This window comes from Nelumbo nucifera, chromosome 1, assembly GCF_055504915.1.
Source record: "Nelumbo nucifera cultivar China Antique chromosome 1, China Antique-T2T, whole genome shotgun sequence".
NCBI classification, from domain to species: Eukaryota; Viridiplantae; Streptophyta; class Magnoliopsida; order Proteales; family Nelumbonaceae; genus Nelumbo; species Nelumbo nucifera.
In genome coordinates, this window is record NC_142649.1 from 112,057,563 (window position 1) to 112,068,787 (window position 11,225).

General features: G+C 34.4%; 1 long non-coding RNA gene across 1 annotated transcript; it reads right to left on the reverse strand.

Annotated features, from left to right (window-relative positions):
* Positions 1-3,874: 3,874 nt before the first annotated feature.
* Positions 3,875-10,990, reverse strand: LOC104587415 (uncharacterized). The gene is made up of 2 exons (XR_016079081.1): positions 4,177-10,990; positions 3,875-4,050 (listed from the first exon to the last, which is right to left on the reverse strand). It is a non-coding gene; the product is annotated as an uncharacterized LOC104587415 (long non-coding RNA).
* Positions 10,991-11,225: the final 235 nt, after the last annotated feature.

Consider the following 11,225-nt stretch of genomic DNA (forward strand, 5'->3'; position numbering starts at 1 on the left):
ATTTATCCTAATATTGTTTCTTTTTCCGGGGAATGGATTGATTAACAAGGGTGCTCAGAGATGTATGGTGTCCATGTTGATCTTGTGGTCATCATGGGAAGGTTGTATTTGGTACCATTGTTGTTTTTACCTCAAATATTTTGATTTGACCAAATACAAATTGGTAAGAAATATGTATCGTCATATCACATTACTAGCACTTTTTAATTAAAAAAAAAAAAAAAAAAAACCATTATGTGGGAGTCTAACGAATAAGGGGGGAAAAAGGCCGATGGTTGAAATGGAAATAAATAGGGTTTATTAAAAAAAAGATACAAATATCACTTTGTATTAATCAAATGGCAACATGTAGGGTATCTATGAAACTCATGAAAATTGCCCTTCTCATTCAGAACCCACCTAGCACCCTTGATCTTAAACGTAAACCCATTTAATTTTTCATTCCAATTTTTGCGAACCCATCATGACCCATCTGACCCGATTAACATTTGGCATATCTATTATTGATATCATTTTTTTAATTTGAAATTCAAATTCAATTATCTTAATTAATGCCTATTAAATTCACCCTAATTAACTCTTTTTAACACTCCATTTACCATAGGGTAAAATATAAAAACCTCCCGTGAAGTTTCTAACAATCATAAAGACTTCTCCTGAGTATGGGTGAATTTGAGTCGAGCCGAGCCAAATAATTGGCAATTCAAGCTCGCCTCGTAGGAATAGTATCAAGTTCGAGCTCGATTTAAGCTAGAGACTTGAGCTCGAGCTCGACCATAAACCAAGTTTTCTTTTGAAAAATAAAAATTATATGTATAAAATTATTTTTTAGACAAAATATAAGAAATATAAAAATTATTTAATATTATATAAAAATAATAATTATAAAAAATTATTTACTGTTATACATAAAAATAAAAAATATTATTTTATATAATGAAATTATTTATTATATGTATGTATGTATGTATGTATGCATGTATGTATGTATTATTTAATACTAAGATCACGAGCCTCACGAGCCGAGTTTCACTTGGCTCGAGCTCTGCTCGATTAGCAAACGAGCCTATATATTGAGCTCAAAGCTCAGTTTAAACCGAGTTGAGCCGAGCTTTTCACGAGTTGAGCTCAAATAGCTCGTGAAGGGCTCTGCTTGTGGCCACTCCTACAAAAGCCTCTCTATAGTATTGAAAAAACCTGTAGTTATCTCCCTTTTATTATTGTCTTGGACAGAAAACCTTGGCCAAATGTATTACTTCCAAAAGAATTTCAGTTTTAATTAAAAAATTCACCAAGTAAGATTGGAAAGAGTAAAGTAATTTTACTCTATAAAAATGTAATATCTAGTGAAGTTTGGAATAGCAAATCTGACATTTTGAATTATATTGAAATATGCCTTATAAGTTGTAAGGGTAATTTTGTAATTTGAAGTTTCCATTACTGGGATAAAGATGGAAGAGGGGCTATTGTAGGTTTTTGTGAAACTACAAGGGAGGTTTTTGTTAAAGTAAAAATTAAGGGAAGGTTATTATGATTGTTAGAAGCTTCAGTGGAGGTTTTTATATTTTACCCTTTACCATAATTGACTCCATAACTAACCTTATTTAAGGTACCACTTATAACATTAATTAGTTATATTAATTATTCCTATCTCATAATTAACTCAATTAGTTCCATTTAAGTCTATTTAAAACTAGTCCTATGTAAAAGTAATACGTTGCTAAAAGGATTTCAACCTGAGTTGCTTATTCTAAATATACATATTTTGACCACTATTCCCATCACATAACTATTTAAGCCTAAAAAAAATAAAAATAAAGTTTATAAATGATAAAAATAACATATAGTATATCAAGTTATATTGATAAAAGGTACAAATATATATGAAATACAAGTTTATAAGCAATACGTTTTAGCTTTTAAGCATTAAATAAAACAATAATTAATCAACTAGCAATTATAAATATTTTACATTTCATGTTTCAAAATGCAAAGTTCTAAAATTATTTAAATGACCAATTTAGAAGAAAGGAAACATATGAAGAATCATCCGTATAAATGATATCATTAAATTTACGGCCATCCAATAGTTTAGAAGAATGGAAACAACTTAATTGATTTGAGATATGCTAAAAAAGCCAATACAAAGAAAATAAATCCATTAGCAAAATAAATGAAAATTAACAAACTTGAGACATTAGATTTAAAATAATAAAAAAAAAATCCCACTTGATTTATCCAAGAGAAACTAATAAATTGATTGGCCCTTTTTTGCATTGAACTCTCTTGCAACAGTAAAAGAACTAATAGAACAATTGATTTTTCATATATTTTGAGCCATAAAATACACACACACACATTTTTGCATTTACACCTTACACCTTGAAGCTTGAGGCCTATGTCTCATTTTGACAAAGGCTTAATCCCCACATCAGAGAGAGACAATGAAATAAGTCTTGAGAGTGATTAGCTATTTGGGTTAATTTGTTCAATTTTAAAAGCAATAAAAAATTAAAAATAAAAAAAAAACTATGAAAAGATAAACATCAAATTAAAGGAAATAGAGAAGTTTATGACCCTCTCAAATTTATTGCATTTAATTGGATGGTGGGAAAAGGTTTTCCACAAAAAAGTAGATGTACAAATAATACATGGACAAGTCATATATTTTGTCCTTTTGTCTTGCATAAGCCTAACAGTTTTGGTTGGATCAATAAAACAGAGGATAACAAATCTTGAACTGCTCTATCCTATTTTTATTTAATGGGGACAGATCAACTTCAGCTTTGCCAAAAATGAGGATGCGGAGAGGTTTAGGCCCTGTTTGGCTCGATTCTCATTCCTCATAATGAAATTCTAAAATGGATAAGAATGGGTATAATAAGAAAATATTATTACGAACCAAACACTTTTTCCAAAAAATGAATTTTTTCAGATTGACAAGTGCCCTATGCTGCTCATTTTCATGCTTCGGAAAACTCTATGTTGGCAATTATAAAACCGCCAACCTAGATCTCCAAACTGTTGGCATAGATATGTACCGATGAATGGCCGATGGTTAATGTCCGCTGATCCATGGAAGTCCGCTAGTAAACATCTATGGCAGCAACTTTGTAGGCATATAGTTTCTTCAAAGAATGAAAATGTGTGATTATTTTTCATCCTGTAGGCAACCTCAATTTTTGTGATATGGCTGATTTTTCATTCTAAAAAGAACTAGGCCTATGGCAAGAATTTTGTAACCCAAGGCTCTAATTGCCCATTCTTTCTCTAAATGAGTAAGAATTAAAAGAATGGGACCCAAAGCAACGAGCCAACACTACAAGAAAAATGGTCTAAGGCGATGGTTGCATGACTGCCGTCTTAGGTGTGAAGACCAACGCCTTAGATCTAAGGCAGTGGGTCTTTAACCCGCCCCCTAAACCACTACTGGCCTAGGTCAAGACCACTACCAATCTAAAGTAGTGGTATGCAAAACCGCTGGCTTAGCACTAATAGAGGTGGCAGTTCCGACCGCTGCCTTAGATTTATCAATTCGTTATTTCCATTTTTAGGTGGTTCAGGCGATCTGAACTGCTGGCTTAGGTCAGTCAAAACTCTACCTGCTTTCTTATGTGACAGTCCAAACCGCCGACTTAGCTCTCATTTGACCACTGCCTTAGGCTAGTCTAAATTCTACCTGCCTTCTTGGGCGGCGGTCCGAACTGCCGACTTAAGTCCATTTGACCACTGGCTTGTAACTTGTTTATGGCTAAGTGGGCAGTTGCATGACCACTGACTTTGATATTTCTTTTTTTTTATACTAGCTTAATTTCATAACAAATCTCAATTTAATACCTGTTTAATAAAAATCTCATGACCATTTAAGTAAAAATGCAATTAAAAATAAAATCTATTAATTGAATTATTAATTATTACAATATCGAAAACAAATTGTCTAAATACAATATCCAATTGACATATAAAAGTACAAGGAATTTTAAAAAAATCACTTTCTCAGATAATGTAGCACGTCTTCCAATGCAAATCCACTTAACATAATGGTTGAACCTGCAAATCATAACATATAAATTGTTAGGGAATGGAGTATGTTTATCATAAAAAATTGGTCAATGCTAAAAATACAAGATCAAGTAAAATGAAGTGAAAATCTTTAAAAGAATATTGTTTTGTCACTTTGTAAGTTCTGACTTTGGCCAACCTGGAAGTTTGATACTTGAGCTGCAAAAGAATGTTGGTTTAAATTATTTATAAGATCAAAATTTTGCAACTGATGAAAATTCAAAAAAAAAATGCAACTGATAAACAATTTAAAAAATGCAATGCAGGCAAAGAATGAGAAATACATATTGCTTTCCTATGATGTGAGGGCTAATTTTGCTCTTAAACTTAGACATTAATCTCGATTATTTGACACTTGAATCACAATTAATCTTTACTATAGCAATTAAGAGGAAGAAGGTCTTTGCTAATGGTGCAAAACTATTTTTGACTAGGATGAGTAAGGAGAGCAGATTGAATGGCATCCTTCCAACCCCATAGCCTAAGAGTTGCTATGGTTCATTGATGACAACTTTGACATAACAACCTTGCCAAAGCAAAGGTTGGGCTTGGTTGAGCTGGTTGGGCTTGGAGAGGTGTGAGATTTAGTCTGGGAGGACATGTTAGTGGATGAGCCGGCATAATTTCCCAATTCTCAAAAGTTAGCCCCACCTGACAAACCATTCAAACTTCTTCATCTCCTCTCCTCCACCTTGATGTAGAACAAGTTGCTGAAAAGTTTTTAGAGGCCTAGGATCACAAAGAAAAGAAGAAAAGAGGCCAAAACAGGTGCTGAATCTTCAAATGTCCATAATTTTTGATCCAGGCATCCATTTTTGACATGTCATTAGTCAAAATGATAGTCTCTATGAGCACTACATGCTGACAAGTTCCATCATTTTGGTCTCCAAATGGGGGATTTTTCTAAAAACTTTCATTTTATGGTAAGCTTTGGCATCCTTTTCATTTTAGTTTGTTATGAGTCTGAGTTTGATTAGAAAGTCTTCTTTTAGTAAAATACAATGTTTTGGAAAGATTTAGCCCAATTAGGGTTTTATTATTTTTACTAATTTTACTATTGTAGGAAAGTTGGGCAGTGCCTATAAATAGACCACTGTACAAGCTCAATTTCAGTAAATTGAATACAGTTTCTTTTGAGATTTCATTACTTTCTCCTTTGAGGTTCATCTGGGAAGAGGACAATGATGTTCAAGGTATGCCTCGAGGTGTTTTTAGAGTTAAAAATTTGACTAAAATACATTCCCCTTAATGTTTATGTGTTTCTTCCTTTTTTTACTCATATATTATTAGTTCTAGAAAGGTTTCTCTATGGTGTATTCTCATTCTAATAATTCTTCTGTTGTTTGTAGGGATAAACACCCCTGCACCCCTGCTAGGGATTACAACATTCTGGGATCAAAAGCAAGCAAGATATTTACTACTATAGGGGCAGCTGCAAATCTTGTTTTTTCCTTCAATCAGGAATGCTTCCAGAGATACAGGTACCCCCCCCCCCAAAAAAAAAAAAAAAAAAAAAAAAACAAAAATACACACACATACAAATTTCAAATGGTCTGAAGTGACTTTAGGTTCTTGTCAAATGATTAAAAACATGATTGTATGGTAGAAATAGGTTTATAGTTTCTTAAACAGAAAAGCAAAACCTTTTATTGGTGTTAATGCTCCTTATATACGTTTCTTATAGTGTCACAAGGACTTGATGGTGAGTCAGGTCCACCCAGGATTATAAAAATTGTTCCCACAAGTGTCTATCTATGGTTGAATTGGGAGGTGGGTTTTAATTGCTTTTTGAATATAGATTGTTTAATTTTGAGTGTTGTAATCTGTCTTTAGTTTAATAAATTCTCTGTGTTTCTATTATAAAAAACTTTTATCTGTTCTGAATTCTTACATTTTGTACTTTATTCCTGTAACAGGCCACAGTTAAACAGCCTGTTGTCAGAAACATGCAGAAGGCACTCAAAATGGATGAAGAAAATTCCTGCTGGGATGTCTGCAAGCTTTGAGATGTTGGAAGGGGAAGTGTTGGTAGAGAGGCTTGGAATTGAGACATGGATCCGTGCCTTCAGTGTTTCATCTCTGCCCTCCACTCCTGCTGATCGTTTTGTATATTTTTTGGGTCCATTTTGTGTCCATTTTGTATATTTTTTGGGGATGCATTGGCAATTTGATTGTTGTCCCTTTTTTTTGCGATGGTCAATCTACTTAGGTGGAATGAATGGTTATATTTTACCACAAATGGATTTATTGGTATATGGATGATTATGACTACATAGAATGAATAGGTTGAACTATTGGCATTGATGAACTAATTACAGGTAAAAGACAAATTCAAATGATTTATTGATGTATGTATGACTTTTTGAATGAAATATGTTATTGAATGCGACTTCTTTAGGTCCAAATAATAGAGCAATTTTAGTTTATAGTAGACTATTTTATGAATGCATGCACAGGTTTTTTATGGATGAGTACATTGAGTAGACCTATGAACAAATTATATGATGAATGAGCAGGTCCAAATAATTAAGCATTTCTTACTCTTTTTAAGTAAAATTTTTGAATGAGCAAGTTTAATAACACTATCATGCCACGTGGCAAGTTCAATCATATGTGTTATACATTTGGGGGGTGCAAGTTGTCATAAAAGTAAATTACATGCATTTTTTTAGTTGAGAAAAATTTTCTCAGCAAACAAACACTAGAAAGTGGATTTTCTCACAAAAATTTTCTCAGCAAACAAACACATTAAAACTAACTGAGAAAATAAATTTTCCTTTTCTCATCCCAACATTTCTCATCCCATCCTTTCTCAGTCCAATTTTCTTAGCAATCAAACAGACCCTAAGAAACGTATGCATGTCTCTTTGAACCCCTTTTCCCTAAAAAAGACATGCATGTGGTCAATTAATAGATCACATGATATGCACATGACCTGTTTGGATTCATTTGCATAAATATGAATCGGATTAGATTCTTTGCCCATTAGATTTGGGTTGGATCAGACTTGGACTATTTGCTTATGGGCCCATATTGTATTGAGTTGGATTGGACCATAAATCAGTCCATTGACAGCCCTATTGATAATAGTCCATATAGTCAATTAGGGCATTGACAACAATTATGAATGAATTGGTTGCAATAGGAGTTTCACGTTTCATTACAAATGACAACTCAAATTGGGTTACAATTGGCCCAATAGATATCCCCTACCTGTACCCATGCAAGAATAATGTTTTGACATAGGAACTTAGGGGTAGAAGTGAAGGATCCTGGTATTACCCATGCAAGAATCATGTTTTAACATCAGAAAGAAAATGATAGAACAGAAGTGTAACGAGAGTCTATTAGATTTTCCCCATTAATAAAGTTCTGGTTCAAATGTTTTGTTTGAAACAAAATTAAGTATGTATATGAAGCAAATAGGAAAAGAACATAATGATCAAACAACAATTGCTTACCTGGCCTTTAGACTATAGTTTGATGATGTCCCACCATTCGCAATTATCTATTTTGGAGGAGATGACATCCCAAACAATTGCTTACCTATCATTTGCCTCATAACAAGAAACTACACAAGACCATAGATGATCATCCTCCCATCAAGGAGATCAGCTTTAGTTAGAACAAAATCCGTTCGAATACTGTTCGAACAGCCTTTATAGCCTTGCATCGGGAATATCTCCGTACTTCTATGTTTTATTTGATGGGGAGATATTCCCAATGCAAGGCTATGATGGCTGTTCGAATGGACTTTGCTCTGACTGAATCCTGTTTCCCCATCAAGACCATAGATTGTACGTTCCACGCTTGTGCAGTTATGATTCCTCACTAAAGTGTTACCCTTTACAAAGTAACAAACTAAATAGAAAGAAACACACTTTAAAAGCAGTTGCATAGGTCATGACATCACCACTTCCATCAAATGGACCAATTCGATCTAAATCTGTCTCTCACCTCTCAGTTGTCAAACAGTGTTGCTACTCTTACACACTGAAAGGAAGTGTTTCAAATTTCCAAATACCACCTTAGTGGTTTTTGCAACTCTTGGAGTTCATACATGCAGATGGTTTCTCCTTTGGTGGCAATAGCTTTAGCTGCCTTCTCTCTCTCTCTCTCTCTCTCTCCTTGTAAACCCCCACCCAATCAAAGAATCTGCAACTCTATCATCTAGGCAGTACATTCTCTTGCTTGGTAGTTATGCATATGAAGCTATGACACCCATGCTGAACCTAATTTGCACCCAATTCTGCGAGTTCTTGGAATCAGGGTAATTATCAAAATAAGTTCTTGGAATTAGAGTGGCTTTTAGATTTCCCAGGGAATACTGCCATTTATAATTTGTTGGAATCAAGGTGGAAGCTGAACTTGAGTCAATTATCTCCTCTTAGAATGCACCTAAGAGATCATGAACTAATGGTAATGCTTACTTCAACATATACTTTCACAAACAATTGAAGCCAGATAATATCAACTTAAGAATAACTTCTATGAGATCTCTGAAGCATTGTATCTTTAGTAAGCATACAACAACCTTCACACCAACTCTAAGAGAATGCATTTAAGAGGCAAAAAATCAGAGCAGTATAGTACTGCTATATATGTTGAAAGAAAACTTAATAAAGCTATTGAAATTTTCAATTGCTTTTAGAAGTGTGGTATTGCAAATGGTTTTATTAGGGGTTCCTAGTGGTTATTTTCAGTTTTCACAAAGAAAGTCATAACTTATTGTTTTCCTGTTTATTCAAGGTTGTAGTTGCACTTGGTTTTGCTAAAAGGAATTTCAATGCTTTAAAATTTGTTTCATTTCCTTTTTTTTTTTCACTTTACCTTCTTTGCCTAATCTCCCCATCCTAGTGGAAACAACTCAGCTCATGCTGATGAAATGATGCCTTTGAGGAAAGTATTTTGTTCTTTTTTCCCCTTAGTTGACATGTCTTGTTTTTCCCTTGGGTCATGTTTGATGCCTTCAATGAAGCCTCACAATTCATATTTGTATTAGTTGGTTGCAGAATATTACCTCAATTGTCTTAATCACCAACCACCTGATTTGCCTCAAACAATGGCTTTGTTGCATGAGTGGCTCACGTTGTGTGCCACTACAAACATGCTCATCAAAATCACATTCATTTGTGATGGTGAGGCCAATTTCATCAGATATCATCCCATGTGACCAAAAGAACTTGTAAGTTGTAGGGATGCCCCTATCAAGCTTGAGAAGTAGATTCCCAATCTATATATATATATATAAAGAGGCTGAGATTAAAAATACCCCTGAACATTCACCTTGGACACCAAATAGATAATAATTCACATACAAATATACAAAAGAGTAGTTTTAAAATTTACAAAGTTATCTTACAGCTACTCCTTTGATGTTAATGAAACCTGTTAGGAAAAAAAAGGAACCAACTCTGTGAAGGCACCCCCACCAACGAAGGAACCACCCAGACCTGAATAAAGAAAATTCTCAGTAACATTATGTATGCATTGGACCTATTAAGTTACTTTAGAACTGTTACCTCCTACGGTACTACTTAAACAGACAAGATCTGATACACTTCCTTTTTCCAGGGCTGGATGCTTTAAACATGTTACAGAGGAAACATCTTTTAATAGGGCATTCTTCATTTGGAAATTCTTAATATAAGAAGGCCTCTGAGGACTATTTTTCCTTGGCTTCTTGTCTAAATCAACATCCTGAGGCAAGAATTCAGTTAGTTCTAAGAATCCCAAGATAAACATTCATAGCTTTTAGGTTATATTTTATTCAGAGCTCTAATTGTTGCAGAAGTTGGTCATCTAAAACTCTGATCAACATCAACTGTGAGAGGTAGTATGGGAAGAAAAAATGCCTATATTAATATTATTCCTTTTAATTATTAAAAAATAGTTACTTTATATGAGATCAAAACAGAGCATTATTTATATGTAGCATTTTTAAGCATTCCAAATCACAATCAGTCCGTTTGCAGAAGCAGTGGACGACACCCGGTAGGCGATTCATGGCCGCTGCCTTATGCCTAAGAGTGTTTGAAAGCTAATTAAAACTTAAGATGGTTAAAAATAAGGGGAAGGAAAAATAGACTAGCGAATTCATAACACAGTGCATATCCAACAACAGAAAAGAACACCTAAGGCTGAAATGCAGAGAGATTAATGGAACATGCATGGAGCAAGGTACCGACCAGCTGACATCTTGAGGATGAAAACGAAAAGTTCCTTAGAGATACCACATTGATCAGTTAGTGTAGTGTCCAAGAACCCAGAAGTTGAGATCATTTCTTAGAGTTAATTAGAGGAGATAATTTCAAAAACTGATCAGAGCTCTGCATGCATGAAAGAACAGAGCAGCTGCTGTAGTGGTGTTGGAAACCAGCTGCTGTGCGTAGCTACGTACCTGATCCGGAACAAGAGAGATATTCCCAATGTGCAACTAACCATGGATGACAAGGCCACAAACCTCCTTTGTTTCTCAAAATTTTTCTACTTTGGATGGACAGTGTGCATCTGCGATCTCTGACTTATCTCTCTCTCTCTCTCTCTCTCTCTGCAATTTCCTTGTTTTCTTCTTGTTCCTTCCTCTTTGAGCAGTGTGAAGTGTCAACAGACACCATAACCATAGCTCGGGGAAGAAAGAAAGAAGAATCACCAACAAAAAAATCTCTTTTAGGTCCAAACTACACACAACAGTGATTGGGTGAATTGGACCAATTTCTTTATTTATGGGACCTCTTGCCTACTCAGCTTGACTAGACCCATGGCAATGGCATTGTTTGTTGTCTCAGAACCTTATCTATGGGTGATCAAGTCGTAGCCATTGACATACTTGATGCATCTCCTGATTGATTGATATCCTGAGGATTCAGATACAATGTAGTTTTGTGCTTTAGATTTTAATGAACTTTCTGGCATTAATGTTTGAACTTCTCTCTGTAAAGATAAAAACATATATAATAACACAATATACAAGAGCTCTACTTCTGATCCGCACAGTTAAAATCAGGAGCTTACAGCATTTTTTCATATGGAAAACTTCCAAATCCTTTTTTCTTCTTTCAATTTTCAAATAAGGGTTTTCCCTACACTTATTCACAGCTGGGCTGGGCTTTGCCTCTTTGTTAACAGAAGAAAATGACTAGCTCAAGCCTGAACTTGGCCCA